This window comes from Microtus pennsylvanicus, chromosome 4 (assembly GCF_037038515.1).
Source record: "Microtus pennsylvanicus isolate mMicPen1 chromosome 4, mMicPen1.hap1, whole genome shotgun sequence".
In the NCBI taxonomy this organism is placed as follows: domain Eukaryota; kingdom Metazoa; phylum Chordata; class Mammalia; order Rodentia; family Cricetidae; genus Microtus; species Microtus pennsylvanicus.
The window spans coordinates 137,406,769-137,421,700 of NC_134582.1; the positions used below are offsets into that span (position 1 = coordinate 137,406,769).

Consider the following 14,932-nt stretch of genomic DNA (forward strand, 5'->3'; position numbering starts at 1 on the left):
CTTAAGTTAGACTCCCAGAACCCGGGGAAGGTGCAGCACATCCACATGTAATCCCTGCTCCAAGGGAGCTAGTGCTCTCTTTTGGGCTTCACAGGCACCTATGCTTATACATGCACACAGACTGACAGACAAACAGACAGACAGACTGACAGACAGACAGACTGACTGACAGACAGACAGACAGATACACACACAATGTGTGCATTTTTAACAATGAAATCTTAAAATTAAATGTGCTGAATGAATAAATAAAGCAGACAATGTAAATTGATTATTATTGATTATAGTCATTCATTGTTTAAATAATGGTAGAATGGTTGAGTAAATGACACTTTTTAATATATAGTTGGTAAAATTTTTGTAAGTCGAAGATGCACACACACCTTTATGATGGCTATTTTTGTATCAATTTGACATGTTAGCACCTTGGAGGAGGGAAACTCAATTGAGAAAAGGCCTCCACTAGACTGATCTTGGGCAGACCAGAGTTGCATTTTCTTGGCTGATGATTGATATGAGAAGGCTCGTTTTAGTATAGGTATTGCCACACCTGGGCAGGTGGTATGGGTGATACAAGAAGACAGGCTGAGCAACCCCTGAGGAGCAAGCCAGTGAGCAATGTTCCTCCATGGACTCTGCATCAATTCCTGACTCTGGTTCCTGCCTTGAGGAACCAGATCATGGCTTGATCTGCTGTACCTGGACAATGGACTGCAAACTATAAAATAAACCCCTTCCTCTCCAAGTTGCTTTTAGTCCTGCTATTTTATCACAGCAACAGGAAACTAAATGAGGCCACCTTTAATGTAGTTATAGTGACTACTATTGGAAATGACGTAGATGTCGTATTTTCTGTGCACTAATCTTTATTTTTGTTTACACATGTTACCATGTCATAATTTCAATCGAATTCCACTGGCTCATGTTTTGAGGCAGGGCCTGGCTGGAGAAAGAATATTACTAGGAGCAGGACTTTGAATACCATATTGTGCCTGCGCCTGGTTCCAGCATGCATTTTCCACTCACTGGTCTATACCATGCAAGCATCCATTACTGCATACTCCCTGCCAAGATCCCCACTGTATCTTCCCTCAACCTTAATTGAGTGAGCTTCCGGAACCATGAGCCAAAATAAACCTTTGTCCCTTAGGTTGTTTTTCCCACAGGGACACAGATGTAGCAAACACATTAGCAAATTCTGGTGTGGAGGACGTTTCAGTGGATAGCAGCTCTTTCCTGTGAAGTGGTCTCTGTTCACCAGCTCCTTGGGGCAAAGACCCTGTATCTGTGTTGACGGGAATGTGAGGCATGTATGCTAAAAATCTTCCATAGTCCTTGTTTAGTTCCATAAGAAAGATTCTGGAAGTGTAGCAGGCTCAAAGTCTCAAAAAAAATGAAAATTAAAAGAAACAAACACACAAAATCCCACAGCTGAGCTTCACACCTGACTAACTAATCAACAGCCGCTGTTGCTGCATTTTCCTGTCCAGCTCTCTGGCTGCTTCTCCTCTCACCCCTGCATAGCTGAGTCTTTCCGTTCTAACTCACTCTCAGCTCTGATAACCAAAGGTCTCCTGATATGAACGTCCTTGTTTGACCTTCCTCTGTTTTCCCAGAATTCCTCTCTGAACTCCAGCTGCTTACAGACATCATCTGCAGGACAGATAAATTGCAATCTTGCTTCCTCTCGAATGTGAATAACCTATAAATCCATCCTTCACAGATTGCTGTGACTATTTCATTGTGTTCTCAAACCAGGAGGCTATTTTTAAACATAATTTTCAAATTGGACTTTGGAAAATGAGGTGGACCGAATTCTAGCATTTACAACAAATAAGTACCTGAAAGTCCATCCCATTAAGGAGTTTTTAATTAAAAAGAACAACCCACAGGTGCCTCATTGTTCAAGCATGCTGGATCATTCAGCAGCCTTTGGAGGAAACAAAATAGTTCTCTCCATGCTTAACATCCTCTAGACAAAATTAACCCTAGCACAAGAGCAGGCTGGCCATTAGAGGCCCAGGTAATTTTGTTTGAAAATGCTAGGAGTTCCTCAGTTTCATTTCTTTAAGTCTCCCAGAATAGTGTTGGAAAGAGTAATCATGGCTTCAGTTCTTTTATTTCTTTCTAATGCTGTCATTTTAATATGAATTTCCACAAAATGACAGCTGACAATGCCACCACAGGGGGAAAGCCAGAAGCAGAAACGTAAATAGGGGGAGGATGATTTTCCTCCTTGCTACTCAACTGCAATCTTCCTGAAAGAAGACGTAGTTTATATACCCTCCATGGGCTCAGTCTCAGGCCATGCGGCCGCCTTCCCTGAGTCTGGACAGTACTTTCTATTAATAAATTATCAGCTCAGATAGCCCCGTGCTTTAACTGAGAATGGATTTCAGAGGTCAGTCACTTTTATTTCTCAGGAGAGCAAAATCTCCCTTGTCCCTCTTCTGGTCACCCCATCTAATAGAGTTCATCGGGTCACTTTGTTTATTAGTGGAGGAAGATGAGACTGAGTAGGAAGCCAGAGATAGACAGGAGTGGGAATCAAATGGCCAATTAACAGAGCACTCGATAAAAGAAGGATTCTATCATTAATAATGATGATGTTTAGCCGTAATTAAAAGGGTTTATGGATTTTTTTTCTTGCCTGTGTACCTCAGAGCAGAGGTCCCTTGGCCTGCTTTAACACCTGCATTTCCTGGAGAATATGACGTCTATATTAAAGAGACTAAAACTAGTGTTTGGGCTGCTGTTCAATAGTAGAGTGCTTGCCTAGTATGCATGATGTTTTGGGTTCAAACCCCAGAACTACTTAAATGCAAACACATAAATAAGAATTCAGGACCAAGACCTAGAAACCTATAATTTATGTTTCTGATGCATAGCTGAGTATAAACTAGGCCGTTTCTGGTAACCCTTAGTAGGACTGCTCTCTACCATGAGGAAGGTATAAGGACTTTTTTGCTAGATCATCACAAATTATGTGTGTGCCTATATTTACACAGAAAGATGGAGGTATGATTGGAAACCAGCCTAAAGGAAAGGCTAGCAACTTAAGCATTTCTATCTTGTTAAATGAAGTCGGGGGAACTCATGAGGGAGATGGCACATGTGGACAGTAGGATTGGATCCAGACGTATGGGGAACAGGCATTTTCTGTCCAAGGCCAGTTTCTCTTCTTCTTTTGCCTTACCCCTGGCTTCTGTCCCAGCTGTGACTTAACCTCTCAGTTGCGCATTCTGAACAAGGAGACAGAAGGGGAAGATCATAAAGCACCAAGGGTGACTTCACGCCAGGTTCACAACCCCTCTGTTAGGACAGCAACCTGGAGTCCGTGGGTAGGCGTGCCCAGACTCTATGCTCTTCCCCATCCTAACATTAAGTGTTTATAGAACCATTTTGTCTTTGCCATTGGTCTTGATAGACAGCTGCTGCAAACTCTGTCTAACAATAGTCCCTGAACCCTCTAGAGCTTACAGACAATTAAGAAGAGCACCTCTGAATGGAACTGTCATTGTAGGTTGACTATTTTTCTAACCCAGAGTGAAATGAACATAGTTTGTAACATGAGGGCTGGCTTGTTGGGGTTTCTGCCCCACCCAGTACCCCACAGCCTGCAAGCCCCAAAGAAAATCACACAGAGATCTCCATAAGTTATAAAACTGGTCCATTAGCTCAGTCTTCTTATTAGCTCTCGTAGCGTATATTAACCCATTATTCTTATCTATGTTAGCCACATGGCTCAGTACCTTTTCCAGCATGGCAGCTCACATGTTGCTTCTTCTGTGGTCTGGGCTGGACTAGGAGGAATGGGCTTCCTCCTTCCTAGCATTCTCCTGTTCTTATCGTCCCGCTTCTACTTCCTGTCTGGTTGACCTGCCTATACTTCCTGCCTGGCCAATCAGCGTTTTATTAAAATACATGATTGAACAGAATACAGACAATTTTCCCGCACCAATAGTTGGTGTTGTATCTGGAGAAATAATAGTGGTGTCGCCTTCCACCAACCATGTGACATAAGGTCACTGACTGGAGGACAGCTGTGTCACTGTGGCAGCGGCAACATGGGGTTTTTCCACATGCGAATGGTCATTCACGTTCAGATCTGAACTTCACCTCAGTTTGTAGTCCATCATGTTATGATGCCTTTAATAAAAGAACAAGTCAAAGTCAACACATGGAAAGGTTCTGGGCTTCCCACAGTATTTCTGACTATACAAAACTCTTACAGAGACAGATTGATTAGGCTTGTGGAAGTATCACTGTGTTTATCCTGAAGTGTCTAAAATAACTTGACTGGAACTGTTTCTAACTTAACAGTTGGTGACAAAAGCATCTACTGAGGGTCAAACTTAGTAGGCCTTCTCTTGTGAGTTAGGAAATCACAGAGACCTTCAAAGACATACGTATTTGCAGTCTGTACTCAATGGAGAAAAACATTTGCAAACACATGCGTGTTGTCACTTCTGTGTGGCAGGGTGAGCAGGCTGCACCCCAGCAGCCTCACTTCCCCATGAACTGGCCTCTCCCTTAGCCTCCTCTGCACTCTGGGAACCAGGAGGCCCTGCCTTGCCTGCTGCTCTGTTCACTCTGTTCTCAGTCCCTTCCTTAATGTCTCTGAGGTAAAGGAATTCTTCTGAATCTTAGTACTAAGCTCTAACTGACCTTGGTGATGAAATATTTTTTAAATTATACCTCTGATTTCCTAGGTGATAATTTAAAATCATTGCCTCTTGTCTCCAACCTACATAGAAGCTACTCCACGTGACTTTTGTCTGCCCCCTTTAATCTGATTTCCACACTCCAACTCCCTGAGAAGCTGCAGGACTCCCCTGTCATTTGCAAAAAGCACATCATGTAATGGCAGCGTGAGACATTACCAGAGTACTTGCAAGAAGACCAAACAGGAATAAATAGGTCAATCAAATAGAGCTTTGGAGTTAAGGATGGTTATGCTACATCTTTCCTTTAATCCTTGATTGGCAGATAACTTAAACATCTACTCTTTGAAACTGTATATTTCTTTAATATTCATAATAAGGAATTTTTTTATAGAAACAGGAAAAATTAGGTATTGTTACAGTTTGCTTTTAATTTTCTTTAGACAAAACATACATCAAGAAATTTGTTTTGTTTTGTTTTGTTTTTTGAGACAGGGTTTCCCTGTGTAACAGTCCTGGAACTAGCTCTTGTAGACCAGACTGGCCTCGAACTCACAGGGATTCACCTGCCTCTGTCTCCCGACTGCGAGGATTAAAGGCATGCGCCACCACTACCCAGTCAAAAAATTGCATTTTTAAAATCCTCTTTTGTACTTTTTCATCTGGGAAAGGGTGCACTGATCCTGTGTCCCACAAGAAATCTAAGTCATCAAACATCATGGTACAATACATCTGGTTTAATAACACAGTCATAACACCTGTAAGAACAAAATTAGACTTTGAAAACTTTCCACTTGTATTAAATAATGAAACATAGAAGCTACTGTTTTCTGGTGCTATTTTTTAATCTCTAAGCAGTGAGGTAGATATGGCCTCTCAAGGATGTTCATGCCTTAATCACTGGAACTGAGTATATTATATAGGAAACACAATTTAATAGGTATTATTAATGCTACGTATCTTCAATTATGACTTTATTTTTTACAGCACTGAAGATCGAATCTAAGTCCTCACCCACACTAAGCAAGTCCCCAGCCTTCCACAGCTAGAACACAAGAAGTGGTAGTAGAGAAATTCGGGAATTTGAAGCAAAAGACACAAGACATATGAGGATGCTGATGGCTTAAGGACCATAAAGAAGTCTATATGAATTACTCACATCTCTGACTCTGTGACTGCTTCACAGAAGTACTGAGACACTGTAGCCTACAGTACCAGAGTCAGCCCTGAGAAGGAAATGTCAAGCTTTCGTCCCCCCTTTCGCTCCTCCTGCCCATCCTTCCCCTGAAGCACGGGCACAGCAGCTCCCTTGGGACTATCCTTCACTCAGACTCTGTGCTGAAGTCCTCAACCAGTCACAAATGGCTTTTCGCACATTTTTTTATGGAGCCTCTTAACTGTCCTTTGGGAATCTCACTTGTCTCCGGTCTCTATAGCACAGAAACAGTAGTGATAAATGCTTGTCTGTTCTACACCAGCATAGGGGAAGCATAGGTGCTTCCCACATGATCTCGAAGAACCTGAAGTAGGTATTACTTTCTAAATATGACAGTTGGAACTCAGAGGATATAAATAATGTAGGAAGTTGACCATGATGACACAGGCCTATAATCCCCACACTCTGGAGCCTGAGGCAGAAGGATCCTGAACTAGGTTATATAGGGAGACCTTTTATAGAGACAAAAGAAAACACAGAGTAAAAGGTACTCTTGGTGTTCATATATATCAATGGCTACAAACACAGCTCATTCTCCCATTTGTTAGTTTGTTTTTTTTTTTGTTTTTTGGTGACGGGGTTTCTCTGTGTAACAGCACTGGCTGTCATGGAACTTGATTTTTAGACTAACCTGGCCACAGACTCACGGAGATCCACCTGCCTCTGCCTCTCAAGTGCTGGGATTAAAGGCGTGCATCACTACAATTGGCTAATACAACTCATTCTTAAAAGCCGTCTATTTCCTAGTTTACTTAACACCACATCCTGTAACTTAATCAGTCTTTATGAGTATTCAGATACTTCACCAGGACTCTTTGTGGGGGTCAGAGTTCCATTAATGATGGCACAGCTTCATTGTTCACTGGGTATCCCTTGACCACGTCAGAACCTCAGCATCCTCCTTGCTGTCTGCTAGCAGTGTGTGAGAGAAGCAGCCCACTTTATACTCTGTTAGAGCCCTTTCTAATTACTGTTGATCCAAAGGCCAAGATAGGACATCTTGTACCTTAATTTACATTTCGTGAATTTACATACTTGTGAATTTGAGAATCTTTTCATCTGTTTAACCTATAGAACTGTCTTTTGTGAATTACATCTTAAGCACTGAATTATACTTCCCACCCAATCAAAAACACTCCTTTGGCTTTTGCTCCATGACTTATAAATTATGGGATTTAACGCTCAGTCTCGCACGTGGTTTGGACTTTTTTGTTCTGTCATTTGTCTTTTTCCTTGTTTTACAATTACCTAGCACTCTAGATTTTTCTTAAACTACCTTTTCTAGTAAAAATGCTTTCTCCTGCATATCTTCAGAGCTTCCAGTTTTGCTTAAGGATTCTTGTTTCATTTGTTTTTAATTCCTTAAATATTTAAATCTTTAATTCATTTAGAATTTATTCTTGTATTTGATGCAAGAGATGAGGACCATTTTTTTCCTCTCTGGTGGCAGAAAAGTTTATTAAACTTAATCAAATTTTAATTTAGAAAAGACTAAGCCATCCATCATCCTATAAATTGCATTACTTTGTCACTTGCCAGGTCACTGTAGTACTTAGCTGTTGTCTGGATTCTCTGTTGATCTTGTTCTCAAGCTGGCTGGCCTGATTAAAGAAACATTGTGAGCTTTGTGGACTGCAACACTTACCAGTTGCTTCCCCTGTTAAATTTCTTCGTTATTTAGGGGAGACACATTGCTGTGCTTTCTTGGTATTGGACCTTCTCATTGTAATAGAAATTGCTTATTTGCTAAACAAATATTATTATGTGCCTACTTGTTTCAAGTTCATCAAGCCTGTTTGGTGTAGGTAATTTCAGCACATTGATTAAAAACCAATGAAAAGGTTGGTGAAAATTTAGTAATTTTGGTATTATAGCAAAAATTTCTTTTGTAGGTAAATAAGTTGTTTCTCATACTTTTTTCTTTTTAATGTTTTTTATTAAATCTTTGAGACTTTTCACAAAACGTATTTAGATCGTATTTAATCCTTTACTCAGTTCCTCTCTCTAACTCCTCCCAGATCTACCCCCCTATCTCTTTACCCCACCCCCTGCTTGTTCCCCCTTTTCTTTAATTATGATACATACATATAAATATAAATGTAATCTGCTGAGTTGATTTATTGTAGTTCATATGTATCTTTTTAGGGCTGACCAATTGGTATTAAATAACCAATTAAGGACATCGTCCCTAGAGAAAACTGGTTCTCCCTTTTTGAGCAGTCGTTCTAAAGGCAGAACTTTGTGAGGTTTCGCCCATCCACACTGGCATGTCAACCAGTGGTGTCATTGTTCAGGTCTTATATAGAAGATCATATTATTGAGATTTCTTGAGTGTAGCTTCCCTATCATTTATAGAAGCCACAGGCTCGCAGCAGACGCCCTGGTCCTCTGGCTCGTATGATCTTTCAACCCTTTGTTCCACGCTGTTCTCTGAACTGCAGATGTAGGGTTATATTATAGATGTACCAGCTGGGGCTGGGTTCTCTGCATTTTGACCAGTTTGTAGCTTTCTGCATGGTCTCCATCTGCTAAACCATAGATCAGGGGTGAGAGCTGTACTACCTTCGCAGGCGCAAGTATCAGTATTTAGAACACTGTTAGGACTTGAGGTGCTTTAAGAAAGTGGCAGTAGGGAGTTCTCTTTTAGGTCCTATGGTCTCCCTAGTTGGTTTACAACACTTGGCATAAATTCCCCCACTACTAAGTGGGCCTTAAGTCTAACTGTTGGCTATCCCCAATGGAGAAGTGCAATTTAAATGTTCTTCAACAAATGAATGGGCAGAGACCTTGGAAGAATTGAGCTGGAACTGACCTAGAAGCCTCTTTCTTGACAATTAGCTCTCATAGGGCCAGAAAGGGTGCATATGGGAGAAAAGAATCAACATATCTATCCACTGTGATGACCGCAAAACAATGACCATCACAGAAAGATATGCCTAGAGGTTCAATAGGGATGCATATCTTTTTTCTAAGTCATGATATTTCTTTATTAGTACTAGCTCCTTTAATTTTTGTCAGAGCTAAATATAAAAATGTCATTCTTTTTGTTTGTACAGTATATAAAAAAGTATAGTGGTTTGGTTAGTTTTTCAATAATTTGCTTTTAACCAGATGTCATATAAATCTATGAATGTAACAAATAGGAAGAGTATAAATAAGTTTTGTAGGATTTACACTTACACAGAAACTAGCCCAAATGGTGCCCAAAGAAATTAACTCCAGAGTTAAAATGAAACTGATTCAACATGGAGGCTTTAATGCTTTATAAAGTTTCCTATTATTTCTACACTAGTCATGGCTAGAATTCTGCATAGTTACTTATAAAGTGTTTCTGCATTTCACATCACAGTAGTAGGGACGCATATCTTAGGGATACCTAGTTGGACTTAAAGCCTGCTCATTGTATCCTATTATTTGAGAGAGTGAGAACTCCCTGCCTTCATGCAAGCCCAGAGGATCAAGAGGGCCATTTGCTCTTGAGACTTTCTTGTCTTCTAAGGACCTTTGGCACTGGTTTAACCTTACTTTGCAGTCTCCTTGGATATGGAATGAAGGTAACTTGGAGTTTGCCTACTTATCTGGTATTCTTGGCCCAGGAGAACTGTTTTCAGGCCCTTGAATTCTGCATATCCAAAAGTCTTGTGCTACTACACATTCTTGTCCCTGGCACAATCCCAGGACACATTCCCACATTTTTCCTTCTGGCTCTGGCCCATGTGCTGATGTTATCCTTTCTGGCCATAGCTCCTGGCCACATGCTTTTTTCTGTGGCTGGGAAACAGCCCAAATGTGTGGCTACTTGGTTAAACCAGGTTTGGCATGACGGACTGGAAGAACAACTGAAAACAGTCTGAACAGAACCTCTGAAAAGTTTGTCTTGCTCCAAAGACATGGTGACCCTCCATTCGTGTTGGCACTGGGCCTGGGGCTATAGAAAGAATGAGCAAGAAATGGATTTGCCTAAATTTTTGGCTTATCTGTATAGTTTTTTTTTTTTTAATTTTCTCCATCTGTTACCAAACCTGGCAGTCAGCCTGGGTCAAGAAGCAGCAGTGAGTTCCTTGTTCCATTTAAAGGTTGGCACATTCTAATATCTGTAGTCTAGCTACTGAGCAAATGAATAGATGTCAATTCATTCAAGAAGAGTATTTCTCATTTCTATTATGACCTCTCTCATAAAAGTTGCCAATCTGTCTTACTGGCAGTCTCCCAGCTCCCATGCCCGCTGTACTGCCAGAGTGCTTGCAAAAGCTCTTCATTGAATATAATGGTTAATTTGAAAAAAAAGTTAATAAATTATCATTTAATACCCTATGTTGAGGCTATACTTTCTGCGTGTATTTTAAAATAATATTTAAAAATTCTTGTCCCCATGGAAAAATGAGAATATCTTTTATAAAAATAGGCTTGTTCTAATGCCAGTTTTCTGCCTGACAAAAAGTGCTGCAGGCTCTCTTGTCATTGGAATTAAATATTCTCCACTATAATAAATAATTTCATAAAATCACAAATGTATCTAAGCAATGGTAAGTCCGAGTTGGCTTTTTTGTTTTGTTTTATTTGTTTGTTTCTTTTGTTTTGGTTGGGTTTTCATTTTTATAGATGCATTTCCAGTCCCGGGCAGACACACTGTCAGTAGAGTGTGTGATCATGAATGTTGGTTTTAGGATGAGTCTTAGATAGTTTGAAAGGCAGTGCAGCCACCTACCTGTTAAAAGCGGTTCAGTGGCTAAATGGAGATTAGATGACTCTTCCCTGTGGGAAGGTAGCATATGTCTTGGTTGAAAAGTTGACTCACATTTGGCACTAAATTGTTATTCACTTGAATAACATTAGGCCTGCAAGGGGAGAAGGATGATGTGTCCTGTAAGATGGGCTCTTTAGACTCCAGTCAACTGATACGGTTTTGAGTGGATGACCCCAATGGCTCTTGCTGGATGTGTGCCCCCACCAATTTATTTATACTCTCTGAGCTTCACTTTGATTGGCCACTAAAGGAAGGAACCATACTAGACAGAAGTTCTAAGCTGTAGCATCGTGCACATTGGCGCGTCTCACTTGGCTGAAAGGGAAATCCTTACTGCTACAAGAAATGAAGTCTGATGTTTGTAAATGAGCCATAGCTGTAACACAGGGAAGCTTCACCGTGAGAGGCCATTTATACCAGCTCACCTTCTGATGCCAATTTTTACAGAGGAAGGAAAAAAAGTGTGAGTTATGGTTGCAACATCAAATAATACTTAGTATGTACAAAACGATAACCCTGAGGGTCAGAGTTAATGCTCTATGAACAGGACATGCTGCTGACACCAAGAATCTCCAATGGACGATTGCATTATTTAAACGCCCATGAAATATTTTCAGGGGTGCTGTCTCTAGTGAGGTTCTGACAGTTTGTTTGACTAGTCAGCAAATATTTGATGATATTTTGTTGACACCTGGTCTCAAGTTTAAAGAATTATTCTTGGCCTGTTCTCTCCCTTCTATTTCCTGTGGCCCTCTACTTCTCTGCTCCCTCTTACAAGCAGAGAGAGGTGGACAAGGAGACGGTTAATGACTACATCTCAGGATAAAAGGGTGTCCGGAGGTAGAGGCATCTCCAGAATGTTCCCGCTCTTCTCATTCTGATTTTGCTGTTCCCTGCCTTGCGTGGAGATTGCAATCTCCTAAGGATTGGGGACTGAATTTCAAACTTTTTGATTTTATAGTCTAAATTGTCTCAGCTTCAAAATACGTTAACAAAGATACAAAATATTGAGTTATACCTTAAAGGATGACCTCCTGGTGATACCACCAAACAGACCCACTTAGAGAAAACCCGTGGTGAACAAGCAGGGCAGTTGACAAAAGCAGGGCCTGTTTACTGCTTCCTGAGCACCACCCAAGGGCTCCATTTCATGCATGTTTGTTCACTTAGTTTTTATTATACTCTGAAGTAAGATTAATGTCATTAATGCCCACACTTTATAAGTGAGCATTCCTGAGCTCAGATAAATGAAATAACTCGGGGACAACTGGGTGACACAGACTGGAGCAGCTTGGCTCTACAGCAAGGCCTGACTACTCTCCTCTGCCGTGTCATCAATGCCTTTGGGTAAAGGAGCTTGTGGTGGTTATTTTCACAAAACTGACCTTAGAAGTCACTCTGTTTATCCCAGGGGTAGATTTGAGAATCCATGAGACGAAGTGTCTGACCAAAAATGTGCAGTGAAGATTCAGGGTTTTGAACCTAGGTCTTTCTGGCCAACGAACCACATACTTAACTCTGTCGCATAGTATTTTCTTTAAAGTGGAGGAATCTGTTAGAAACTACCAAGGTGTTTTCATCTTTTCACTTACTATCTTGGCCATTTCTTCCAGTGCTAGGAGTTGAACACCTATAGTGCATTTGCCCTACAGTTTGGAACACATATTCCAAATAAGAGACAATACATGTCTAGGTTCCTTGGCCTCTCAGCTAAATGGCCACTAGTTCTCAGGCTCTGACCTTTCAGTCTGCAGCCAATCAGAACCAAGCTTTACAGGGGAGCCTGTCTCTTTGCCCACATTTCAGGTGAGTTGTGCAGTAGCAAAACTGCTAACCTAAGTCAGTTTCATGAAGCTACAGATCCCTTCCAGCCCCACCCATGGTCCTGCAAAAGACATCAGTCCTGCCCTAGTGCTTGGCTGCTACCAAAGCCTCTGACGGAACTGTCACTTTGTTCTGTGACCACTGAACAACCCTCAGGAGAGGTCAGTTTCCCTCCTTGGACTAGGACTGTCATTTATCCTTCGTCACTGGCTAGGTACAAGTCGAACATCTTCCTCTCTATTGCCACCTCTGGAGTTAATGCATTGATGGCTTTCTGAGTGTGGGGATTGGCATGCCAATCACCGCTCCATCCACAGGACTGTTTGTTCAAGATTTAACCATAGCCTCAGCCTGTTTCAGGGTTCACCAATTCCCATGAAATCTCAGCAATCAGTAGCCATTGCTAGTAGCCCCAAAAACTAAGTAATGGGAAGTGCATAACCAATGAATGTGTCATTTCACATTTTCTGTTGAAAATAGCAAGTGCTACGCATCACCATGTCCCAGACTCTGGACTAAGTACCAGGCGTACAAAACAGCGACTCTTGAGTGGTGTCCCCAGTACTAATAGCCTCCCTCTTACCCATATGGACGCAGCTTCTCCAGCTTTACTCAGCTTTCCTGAGATGGGTAGGTTACCAAATGATAATCTTGTCACAGGTTGCATTTGCCTTTTTGAGGAAATCAACAAAGCATGCAGCTCCCCAACTTGGAAGAATTACTATAAGCTTCTGTGGTCATAAACTATTGAAGTAGGCGAGTAATGGGAGTGGGGGCTTGGAAAACACAAAATGAGCATAGGAAAGTGAACTACACAGCCTTACAAAGAGCAAAAATCCCATGGGGTCAGATGAGAGAACAAGAATGGGCCCAGGATGAACTGAATAAGAAACAGATCTCCAAACTTGAGGAGAAACAAAAGAGTCACCTGCTTTTATTTATTTATTTATTTTTAAGAGTCACCTTCTTATGGTTAGATTTTGATCATGGTCATGGCAGAATGAGAGAGCTCCTATCACTAATAGAACTGGTCTAGACCAAGCACTTATGGTACTAGGTAAAGCACCTAATATGCACTTTGCTTACATGGTAAAAACTTACACGATACGTCATGCGCACTTTCTATAGTTCAGTTATCCTGGATGATGTTGACATGAGTCAGATCCTGCTATGCTTCCACTCTGACACTGGCTCATCCTGATTGACTTGGACACCTTAAGGCCCTGCCTTCTACCACATTCTGCTATGAACCACCATGGGTTTGTCTGATAATCCCTCCTTGAATTTTCCTTTTCTTATTAAATATTTTATATTTTCAGAGCAAAGGTATCATTTTATTTAATTATATTTCAAATTCTCTCTCAGGGACTGGGACAACACTTCAAGCCTGTCTCTGCCATTAGCCAACTCTAGAACTTTAGTTTGCCCGTTCATTATTCTTGAGAATTTCCCTCATACTAAGTTTCTCCCTAATGTGCAAGAATTTGAATTGTTTTGTTTTAAAATACCAGGTACTAGGACCTGGTAAGAGTTTGGGTGGGGTATAAATATCAGATTCTAAAATTCTCTGTAGTGGATTCCAGTATGAAGCCAGAAGGAAGCAATATTTCTCTTCACGGGTTTTTGGATTTTATTTCAGTGCCTCTACCAGTTGATACTTCAAATAATCCAGCAGAAGAAACGGTGACATCTCACACACACACACACACACACACACACACACACACATTATTTATTCATCCATTTATTTATCTATCTATCTTTATAGGGTACAAGAGGGCATGAGCATGGTAAGAGGAAAATAATCGAAAGGGAAAGTGGTAGCCTTGCTTTGGGAGCACATTATCACATTATGAAAATCAGCCAGGCCTGAAGATCAAAAGTTCAAGTTCTTCCTGAGCTACAAAGCTAGTTCAAGGTCAACCTGGGTAGCCTAGTGAGACCATGTCTCAAAATTGAAAATAAAAAAAAAGAATTGAAATAGTGCTCAATGGGAGAGAGCATGCATTAAGCCCTGGGTTCCATCCCTAGAAAGACACACACATGTGTGCACACACACACATATATATATATATCAGACACATGTGTGCACACACACACATATATATATCACACACACATGCACATGCACACACACATACATGTGCATGCAGGCACACACACACACACACACACACACACACACTATTATAAGCAAAGTACAGGATGTTGTCTTTCCAAGCTCTGCTTGGTTGAATTCAATATTGCTAAAGAGAAAGGCTGGTTGCTTCCCAGTTGAACAGATGTTTGAATTTCTTCTACATTTCCAGCCTTGAAAATGTACCACCAATGTCATAGTGAAAAGTTATAAAGTTTGCTTTGGAGTCAGTATTGCTCGGTGGAACTCTCTGATACTTGGGGCACACACACACATCTGTTGGAAATTTTGTCTAGAGTCTATCATGCTCATCTTCTCTTTCGTCTCCCGCAATCTGCTTCTTC

General features: G+C 41.0%; 1 protein-coding gene across 3 annotated transcripts in view; it reads left to right on the plus strand.

The window, feature by feature from the left end:
- The window catches only part of Kiaa1217 (KIAA1217 ortholog), an 812,359-nt gene that overhangs the window by 159,891 nt on the left and 637,536 nt on the right, over window positions 1-14,932 (plus strand). The window lies entirely within an intron of this gene.